We start from the raw sequence: 11176 nt of genomic DNA, 5'->3' as shown, positions 1-11176 counted from the left end.
AAAACTCAGATTGTTATCTCCAGAATACATGATATAGTAGGTCTGGGTGGGGCCTGAGAATTTGCATTTCCATCAAATTCCCAGGTGATGCTGATGATGCAGATCCAGAGACCAGACTTTGACAACCCCTGCAGACAAAGTTCCCAATCCTGACTAATCATCAGAATCACCTGGGAAGTTTAAAAAAAAAAAAAACAGATTCCTGGGAGCCTCGTACCAAAATCTACCGATAAGACTCTTCAGAAGAGGGACCGAAGGAATCTTGATTTGATAAAGAGCTCCATTAGATCTTGGTGTTCAGCAGGTGTGGCGTCGCACAGCCCCAGAGTACCTAGAAGTATGCTAAGCACTTAGTCAATGTTTAATAAAGCCTTGACTGATGGACTGATTCAGACCCACAGAGCACTTTCAGCAGTTAAATGTGACTCCTTTCATATGCTAGTTTTATTTGATTCATGATGATGATGTTCTTCGGAGAATATCTGTACTGGCCTCCTAGCCACATAAAAATGAGCACTTTTGTAAAGGAAGTTCTCATGATTCTCATATAGACAATAAAAAAGACTTCTGGCACAGCCATGTAAATCATCAAAGTATTTCCATGGCAACAACATGACCACATTTTTTTTTTAATGCCCAAATGGAGCTATCTCCAATTTATCCCTTAGAAGTAGTTGTTTTTTATCCAAATATCCTAGCAGTATAACCAAACTGGTAGCTCATACGCTAATCAAAATCGCAGTTGGTTAGAGCTTCCCAGGCAGCACTACTATCTTTCCTGATATTCGCCATACGCTGGTTTTTACGACATATTTTTCTTGGTAATAGTCTAAATATTCAGCAGAACTTAAGAGCAGTACAATTATTGTTTTTAAGTCTTTTATTAGATAAGAAGCGGGGTCGCCAGTTCAACGACCTTTTCCAACCATAAATTAGAGGTTGGAAACTGTTGGCCTGAACTGCGTCATTTCATCTTTTCTTCATTTCTGTGATGGCCTATCTTGCTTCTAGGTCAAACTTCTTGCTAATGAACTTCTAAATTCTGTCCAACCTATTTAGCTGAAGTGGATCATGAGCTTTGGCTTGCTGCAGATTGGCACAAACGTAGAAAAAGTGACTTATGAGCTTAACTCTAAATTGTGGTTCATTTGGGTAGGTCAGTTACCGTATAATCTGTAGATTGAGTATTGAATTCATTTCTGAAATTAGACAGTAGTGAGCAATTAGGATGCCAAATGGAAAAACACACTCCACGTTCATTAATAACATGCAAATCAGAATTTCATCATTCTAAGTGTGACGACAAAGAACCCAAAAGCAATGTGAAAATTAACTTAATTGGAACTATTGTAAAATTATTTTCAACATCATATGTTAAATTAAGGAGTTGCTTTGATTGCTAGGTGGATAATAGAGAAAGCCAAAGTATTAAGCCCACTTACAATTTGTGCCAGTGCTTTACAAATTGCTTATTTTCTAGTACTGTCACAACACTTAATAGTGGTACATTTAATAGGAAGACGGTTCAAGTTGAAATAGATAACAGTTAAGTAGATAATTTCAGGGAAGACTACAGTTTTTCAAAAACTTCTCAAAATGATACATCTTTTGTATGCGGAAAGCTAAAAATACATCCCCGGGATCTAGTACTTTCCCCAGCACACAGGTGGCAGTCAGTATTTGTTGAAGGAAGGAAGGAAGGGGTGGAGAGAGGAAGGAAGAAATGAATAACAGGAGAAAAGCTTTAAATCTATTTTATCTCCTTAGCACTGGAGGAGTCTGGGTGCTACAGAGAAACAAACTGGGAATCAGCTGTGATCCTTACCCTAGGATTAGTTAATTTCATCTTCCAAATCTCTTTTGCCAGCCCAATCCTCTCCCAAGAAGTCCAGACTCCAGCTCTTACTTGACACTTCTGCTTCAGGCAGTGAGGCTGACAAGTTAAGAATACAAATGCTGAAACCAGACAGCCTAGGTTCAAATCTCTGTACCCCACTGACTTAGCTGTGTGACCTCAGGCAGGTTAGGTATGTTGTAACTTGTGTTGTAAAAAGGTGTGTTGTAAAAACTAAATGAATTAAGATGTGTAAAGCATTTAGAATAGTGCCTACACGCCTGTGGTAGGCAGCTTCTGACATAGCTGAATACTCTTTGTATTCAGCTCCTGTGTAATTCCTTCCCCTTGAGTGTGGGCTGGACCTAATTACTTGCCTCTAGAAACAAATGGAATATGACCAAAGTGGTGGAATAACACTTCTGTGATTAGGTTATAAACGACTGACTTCCATCTTGCTAGCACTTTCTCTTCTGGCACTCTCTCTGATGAGGTCAGTTCCCATGTTGTGAGATGCTCTGTGGAGAGGCCCATGTGGCAAGGAACTGAGGGAGGCCTCTGCCTAAGAGTTTGTGAGGAAATAAAGCCTCTGTCCAACAACCTGCAAGAAAATAAATTCTGCCAGCAACTGCTGGAGTGATCTGGCAAGAGCATCCTTCCCAGTTGAGTCCTGAGACACCTGTGTGAGGGTCCTAGAGGTGGAGGACCCAGCTAAGCCACAGCCAGATTCCTGACCTACAGACACTGTGAGAAAATAAATATTGTTTTAAGCCACTAAGTTTGGGGCTAATTTGTTATGCAGCAGTAGATAATTAATACAATACTCAAGCACCCCACAAGTGTAAGCTAATAACAGACATCTCAAATTTCATATCTCCTTCCCTAGTACTCTCATCTCAATACATGGGACTACCATCCATCCAAGCCGATCAAACCAAAGCCTACCAAAAAAAATCATCCTTAATTCGTCTCTTTTTCTCAACTCCTCCTCCCCTAAATAAACTAGCTTTATGAATATCTGAGTAAGAGTATTTCAGGAATAGAAAGTTCAAAGGGTGTTAGGCAAAAATAAGCTTGGATTATTTTAAAATGAGGAAGCAGGATGAGAAAACCTGTGTGGTTAGAGCTACCAGCAAGAAGAAGAATGATGTACAACAGAGTTAGAAAGGAAATCAAGGGGCCAGATCACTTAGGGCATTGAAGGTCATGATAAGGAGATTGAGTTTTTATTTCAAGTGTAATGGGAAGTAAATAGAGGGTATTAAGCAGAGCTATGACATAGTGTCACCATTTTAGTCCTAGTCTTAGTCCTAGTAAAACCCTTTGGCTACTGCATGGAATGAGTTTATAAGAATACTAGAGTGAAGCAGAAAGTCAAATTAGGGAAATACTCTAGTATTCTAGGTGAAGCACGATAATACTTTAGAGTGGGTTGAAAGCATTGATGATGAAAAGAAATGGACAGACCAGGATATATTTTGGAGGTAGGGCCAATAGAATTTACTGAATAATTGGATGAAGAAAACAGAGGTACTGTTTTCTTGGCTTATTGGTGTTTAGCTTGAGCCACAGGGGAAAATGAGGGAGGAAAATGTCTAAGGGTAGAAATCGAGATTTCTCTTTTGAACATGTAAGTCTGAGATAAAATTAGGCATCCAGGCGGATATATCAAGTGAGCAGATGGATACAACCCTCTGGAGTTCAGGGGAGAAGTTTGCCCTAGAGGTTGGGAAAAAATCAACATAAAGATGACATTTAGCCTTGTAGGGGAGGAAAAAAATCCTTTCCTTCTTCCCTCCAAATTTCTCAGCTGGGTCCCTGTAACAAAAGACAGATTAATAAGAGAAAAACAGAAGTTTATTAACATGTATATCTCACATATACATGGATGGGAGAGACTCAGGCAAAGAGTAACTCAAAAAGGTGGCTTAGAGCTTTGGCTTATATACCATCTTCAACAAAGAATATTAAATTTGTAGAGAAATAACAGGACAAAGGAAAGTAGTTTTAGGCTTCCAAGAGCATCAAACTGTGGAAAGGTAAATATACGGGAGGAAATGAATGGAGTACGTTTTGCTTGCAGATTCCTCTGATGCTGCCTCTGGGCTAATAAGTCTAGAATGTCTGCAGTAAAGGAAAATTTATATCTTGCCTTTAGGCAGAAAGGGGGAGGGTAGACAGAGCTTTTCCTGCATTTGCTGCTTCTTAATTGCCTTTAGCTCAAAATAATTCTTATGTCAAAGAGGCATATTTTGGGGTGACATATTCCGGGTTCCTTCAGCATCCAAGAACTGCCGGCGAGTATCTAGGGAGAGAGTGTACATGGGGAAGAGGCCCCATCCCTGAGCCCTGGGCTACCTCAAAATGTAGGGGTCTAACAGAAGGGGAGGGGCCGGCAAAGAAGACTGAGAAGCAGTGGCCAGAGAAGCCAAATGAGTGACCCCCACCCAGGGAACTATGCAAAACTATCTGAATTTGAATAAACCCCCAAGAGAGTGGGGACAGTAGAAAACCCTAGAGATGACTGAGATTAAGCTTCATACCTGGGCTGAATGAGGGTTTAGAGTCAGATATTTCCCTGATACAGAAATTTTTTAAAGTTATACTGCTTGCATACCTGAGTTTGGGGATGGAGAATCATAATAATAAAATAATTACATACAATTTTAAATTTACATAATTAACTAGGTTATTTATATGTTTTTATATAAATATGACAAAATAGTGAGTGCCCTGAAGACAGAGAAAAGAGTAGGAAAGAGAATGAGAAGGAGACTCAGTTGAGATGCAGCCTCCAGGAGAGACTCTCTGAGACGTTGTCACAAAGAGAAGACAATTCCAAAGAGTGACTCTAGTGATCCCAAAGGAAGAATTGTTTGCTAAAAGGTGAGAGAACAGAGAGAGGAAAGCTATTGAAAGGATAACAGCCCAATTCAAAGCTTGAGAAATAGAAGGTATGTGAGAATGACCAAAAATCCCTGAGGAAGTTTAGGGGAAAACTGAGCCTTCAGAGGAAAGAAGGTGAATTAATCATTGTTTGAAAAGGTTAAGAAAAAGTTAAGGATATAGGTAGACTGCAACTTGTCTCAATTGGAGTTCCTCATCTGAACCTCAGAACACGTAATGTGATTTGAGTGACTATTTCTCAGTTCTCACAAGAATAGTAAGTCTAGAATCTGGAAAGGGTGGCACCGGTCTAGACGCATGGGGGAGAAGTTAACGAGTTCCATGCAATGGATGCCGTAGGGCACTAGGGCTTAATTGTTCTTGGAATCCCAGTTGAGAAAGGCCTCTAGCAAAGAAGTATTTGAAAAAAACACAGTAACAATAACAGAAAACAAGCATTGGAGCCTAACATTTAAAACAAAAATGGAGATCTCACCTAGTGGAATCTCAGGCCTCACTGAGCCAACGTGGCGTGATTCTGGAGTGGGGAGGAAAGCCATTGCCTACTCTAGCCTGTCATTCTGTGTTTACAGCCAGTGGGCTCTCAGCTGCTCATTACGATAACTGCACCCGCCTTGCTTATAGCACTTGAGCTTCAACACCTGGCCTCTATTATTTCAGGACCCTGTCATCCGCATTACTATCAGTGAGCCCAGTCTGTAACAGCATCTCCTACCAGCAACCCTGGCCATCAGAGCTCTAGACAGCAGCTGCAAGAGCTTCTCAGTGATATTGCTACCTTCTCACTAGGCCACGCTTTGTGACCAGGGTAAATGGAGTGTCCTCTGGGCTCTCCCATGGAACATAGCTGCTGGTGGGTTTTCTGGCCTGCATAGTATATTCAGTCTAGCTTGCCCACTTCTCTGGACATTTGGATTCCTTCTTCCACCGTTTGCCATGGCCGTTCTTCCAGTCCTACCTCACCCAATGTGGGCTAACACTTTTTTCAAGCTTCTAAGGGGCACCCTTGCAGTGTAGTAGCGCCATCTCCTGGGGTCTTTGCCGAGGTGTAAATCCTGTACCACGAGAGAATTCTCTCACGTAAACAAACTCTCCCTTTTCCAATGTTACATTCTGTGTCCCTTGATTCAGCACCCTCAGGATCCAGTCCCAGCTCCTGACGGTACACACTGACCAGGTGTGGTCACGCTACCTCCGAGTATACTCGCTTTCTCGCTGAGCAGGCCCAGCGCCTCTCTGGCCGGGTTAGGTTGTAACTTGACCCTAGTTATGGGTCTGATGGCCCAGAGGGGAGGTAGAGATGCATCCTAAGCAAGGCACCGGTTTTCTTGCAAGGCAGGATCCTCTGCATCATCTGCAAATAAACAAGAGGCACTAGCCTTTCACAAAGAGGAGTGGGTCACTTCTGCAGGCCCAGAGGGTCCAAGGGAATCTGAGGATTCAAGATGTTTTAGTGCATCGACCCAGATGTCCCCATCCAAACTAGGGCCCTGACCTGAATACAGCAGACCAGCTAGAGTAGAGCATTCAACACTCTTTGGAACTCTGCTGCTTTTACCATTTCTAAGTCTTCAGCTTTACTGCTCCCAGGCTACAGGAGACGGGATTTATCTACAGCCAAGAAAGCACTCTGGTTTCACATTTCCCATCACATTGGTGAGTAATCATCCTCAGCCTTTCATTATCTCTCTCCAAAGTATCAATGGCCCCAAGTGACAGCCATCTAATTCCAAAATTCTTACATTTACTTAATTTCCCCTGAAACTCCTATGATGTTGCACCTGCCAATGCATCACCTTCCATCAGTATCCCATCCCAATTTATCACCTGTAAAAGTTTTACATTTCCAAAATTGCACTGGAACTGTATGCCTGGGCTATTCATGCTCCCCCTACTACCAGCAATGGGGACTTTATTGCAGCCAGCCAGGCCCGGCAACAAAATCCCATTGAGAGAGGGTTCCTAGGACCACACCCAGGACCAACTGTCATTGGTGGGTTCACCTCTGTGATACTGAGGTTTCTGTGCAGAGGTCATTGGAGAGTCCTTGCAGAAACAGCACCCGTGACTGGTGAAGATGAAAGACCGGGCAGAGAAAAAGGTTGAAGTGCAATGCTGTTGCAGCAGAGATCTCAGCGGATACCATGGGGAGCTCCAGAGCTGGGCTGGCGGGCCCTTCTGTGAAATCCCAGACTGAGGCAGGGTGGACACAGGGTGTCCTCCACATGAAGCAGTGGTTGGATATGCACTGTCCCTGGGGAGGGAGCATAAGCTTGGGCAAAGGGTCTCTCTTTGGCTGACGGCAAGTCAGCAGAAGAGCCCAGCTGAGCGGCATCAGCCAACAACTCCCCAGACAACTAGAGGAATACGCTGTTTCTCAATCTCGACGGGGAAACTGGGTGAAACACCACAGCATCCACAATGCTCTGCGACATGAAGCACGTCACTGAACTTGCTGGGACAAGGAAATAATACCAACCTCATCTGATACCCAAAAGAGTAAATGAGAAAACAAGTGCAAGCCATTTGTGAACTGTTAACAAGGTTATTCTTTCTAGCCTGAATTCTGAAGCAATCTCATCACCATCTTTCTATTACGCCCCATACTCACGTCTCATCTCAAGAACAGGTAGTATTTTACTTCTCTACCGAGATTTATCTTCTGTCAAAATTGAGCCATTTTAAATTGGAGTCAGATCTGCCTTTCCAGAGCAATTGCCTTGCTGTTTTGAACCTTTGAACTGGGCTAAAATGGCAATTGTTTTACAAGCAATTGTTTGAGAAGTCAGGAGAACGGACACCCTGATCACAAAGACTGAGGATTGTGGACTTTCTGTCTATTCTGAAGATAGAATCGATGGTCCATTAATGTTTAGCCAAGACTAGCTCTCTGCCTCCAACTCCAATTAAAATTCTTTGCATTACAACCTCCCTTCTTTACCTTTAAAAGCTCCTGACTTTTACTCCCTAGCAGGACCCTATTTGGGTTTTTACCTGAACCTGTGCTCCCCCAATTGCAATTCTGCGATTGCAAATAAACACCTTGCCTCTCAAACTGATTTCTGTGTTTGCAGGTTGACACTTTAAAGACAATTTTATTATTTCTCCAGAAAGCTGCAATTATGGTTTTGTGACTTGGCTAATTTATTACATGTGTCTTTGAGTTGTTTTTCATCATAAATTAATTTCTAAAATAGGCCCTATAATAACCAAATAATTTATTAGTCTATAATGTGGGACTCTATAAAGAATAAAATTCAAGAATTTGTAGTCCTTAAAAATTGAAAACTGCTCTCAAAAATTTTTACCAGGTCAAAGAAGATTCAGAAATGAATCATGCAATTTTAAATAATTCTCACTAGAGGGAGATAGTTACAAATAAATACTTTTTTACACATAGCCTCAATTTCTGAGCTTAAATATATTTCAGACATGTATACTAATTGTGTGTCTAAATTTGTCTAGTCAGTCTGAGCATGTTTTTAAATCTCAGAGATACATTGAGTTGAAGATAGAAGGTTAGACCTTAAGCAAAATTCTAAAGTGAGTTTAAGAAACTTCTTACCTCTTTACAAACATTTTGGAACATTTGAAATATTTGTGCAGTAATTCTAGTGCATTCACAGATATGGTGTCACCTTTCGTGTTTAGAAAGAGAAAGTCAACTCTATGATCTATATAGTCCCCTCCAACTTTAACCTTCTGTGACCTATAAAATGATCAAGTTTGGCATGTGAAATGTAACAGCAGAATTTATATAGGCAATAATTAGAAATACATTAGTTGAGAGTTATTTTAAAATGTGTTTATAATGAATGGAGCTACAACATGATGAACTGTAAGGAATTTAGCGTATCTTGATTTGATTTCATATATTAAAACAAGCCAACAGCTTGAGAATAGAAGACACACTATCAACACCATGTTTAAACACGATTTATGCTATTGATTAGTGCCCTCTATAGTGTCATTAGCTACAGTAAGCCCTTGTTTTCAAAAAGGAATTGGGGGGGACGGCGGGGGTGGGGGTACTAGTTTCCAAATTTTCCCATGTGGAACTTTGTACCATTGCTGTTTTTTCTGAACTGTCCTGAACAGAATTACATCTGTTGCCCCTCCTCTCCCCGTCCCCCATCTTCTCCTTCTCCTCTTCAGTGACTTCTAAAATCTGAAAGTTTTCTACTCTTTCTCACTTTAATATCTTGACTTGGTAAGGACTGGGACAAAACAATGCAGAAGCAAGCAGGAAATAAGAAGAGTCAAATTGCAAAGTGGTGCAAAGTAGAATACTTTGGCTCTGAAGTCGGGTTGACCAGGATCTGGACTCAGTTACATGGGTTATTAGTTGTATGATCTGGATAAATTCCATAATCTCTAGAAGCTTCCCCGTCCTCATCTGTAAAATAGAGACAGCGTTAAGATACTTGCAGGTCTTCAACGCATGTAAGTGTGTAAAGCACTCAACAGAGTGCCTCACAGGTAAAAGGCCTTCCGTACACATCGGCCATTGTGATAAGTGAGACATTACTGGAGGGGTAGGAATGGCAGAATCCGGGCTGTGCTCCAGGACCAAACTCCTGAAAATCAAACCAAGGATTTTGGATCAGGAAGGGAACTAGAGATCATCAAACCCAATCCCCTTTTTTTTTAAAAAATGATGAAAAATGGGGCCAGAGAGGCTATGTGGCTTTCAAAAGTTGACACAGTAATCTGTCTGCAATAAGAGAGCCATAGTGATAGATCCGCGGTCTCCTCACTCCCGGTTCCATTGCTCTGTCAGGGGCTACAGTCCATGGCCCAAATCTCTTCTAGGGGGAGAGCACTGAGTTGGGCTCAGGAATACACAGAGCGCCAGAGGAGGGCGGCCTTTCCTTGGGGACTGTAAAGAAGTTAGAAGCTCTCTCCACTTGTGGATGAGGCTAACCCATCACTGTTTTTTCCATGGTGATTTCTTTGGGGCTCATCTCCTTATTCTCCTCTTTGGGTTCATATGGTGGGAATTGATCAGAGACTCAGTGGCATCAGGATGGGGCTCAGAAGCTAGGATACAGGAGCTAAGTACTTAAGGGTGGGGGTATTTTGTCAACTTTGCTAGCTTCTTCCTTAGTAGGGCAGTGATCTTTCCCAGTCCTAAAACCATAGTTTGGCAATACAGGAAAGGAAGCAAAGCACAGATTAATGCTCTAGGCTGTGCCTCAGTCTAAAGGGGCCCAGAGGTCCTGTGATCCACCCGAGGCTGGCCATGTCGCCACGGTAACTGGCTACAGTGGAGCTGGTGCAGCAGCTCTGGCCAGCAATAAGGGATGTTCATCACCCGAGTGACCGCTGTGGAGGCCTGAGGGCTCAACAACTGGGGTCACGGCTGCTTTTCCCCCAAAAGATGATGATCATCCACCTCTTCCTTCTCATGGGTTCTGTGTTCTATAACCTTCATCTTTCCACCAACATCGTATGTGCTGCTTATTTTGTGCTCTAGGCAAACGAAACAGCTGTTTCAGTTACAGTGCTGCCTTTAAATTATGGATCCAAAATAATAGCCATAGCATGAATTAGCTGATGTCAAAAATAGCCCTTTTCCTAAAGCCATTTACTTTACGCTCTTCATTTCATGTTAAACAGCATAAAACTTATATTCTCAAAACCAATTGCTTTAATCTGGGACATGTGGAAGTAGTATAAATAAGTGAACTGAATGATTCAAATGCAATGACTTCTATTGGTTGTCCTAAAATTCTTCTATGGCATAATTTTGAGAAACTATTTTTAGTGAGGAAGAGAACAAAGAGTTGTTCCACTTTTTAAAAAAGGTAAAAAGAGAGAGAGAGTGACCAGAGATTTCCTTGGTCAGGGCTTCATTTTTTGTTTAAATAAAATAATATGGAGGGCCGGCCCCGTGGCTTAGCGGTTAAGTGCGCGCGCTCCGCTACTGGCGGCCCAGTTCGGATCCCGGGCGCGCACTGACGCACCGCTTCTCCGGCCATGCTGAGGCCGCATCCCACATATAGCAACTGGAAGGATGTGCAGCTATGACATACAACTATCCACTGGCACTTTGGGGAAAAAATAAATAAATAAATAAAATTATTTAAAAAATAATAATAATAATATTGAGCCAAAGAGGAAAACAAATATAATATCAAACTATTTACAAAATAATGAAAATGAGAATAATACACAGAAAACTTAGTTTAGGACATGTGATCAAGCCACAGTCAGTGGTAAATAACCTTAAACCTTAAATGCTTTCCTTCTTAAAAAATAAGATTGAACTATTCAACTTATAAAATTAGAATAGATAAAATAAATCTCAGAAAAGAGAAAATAGAAATAAATTAAAAGAAAATTAAAAACAGTAAAACTGATAAATCCAATAGCAGGTGTTTTGGGGGAAAAATACAACAAAAGAAACATCTTCCTGTCAAATTCAATACACAC

This window comes from Diceros bicornis, chromosome 17 (assembly GCF_020826845.1).
Source record: "Diceros bicornis minor isolate mBicDic1 chromosome 17, mDicBic1.mat.cur, whole genome shotgun sequence".
Taxonomy (NCBI): domain Eukaryota; kingdom Metazoa; phylum Chordata; class Mammalia; order Perissodactyla; family Rhinocerotidae; genus Diceros; species Diceros bicornis.
Note: the sequence above shows the minus strand (reverse complement) of the source record.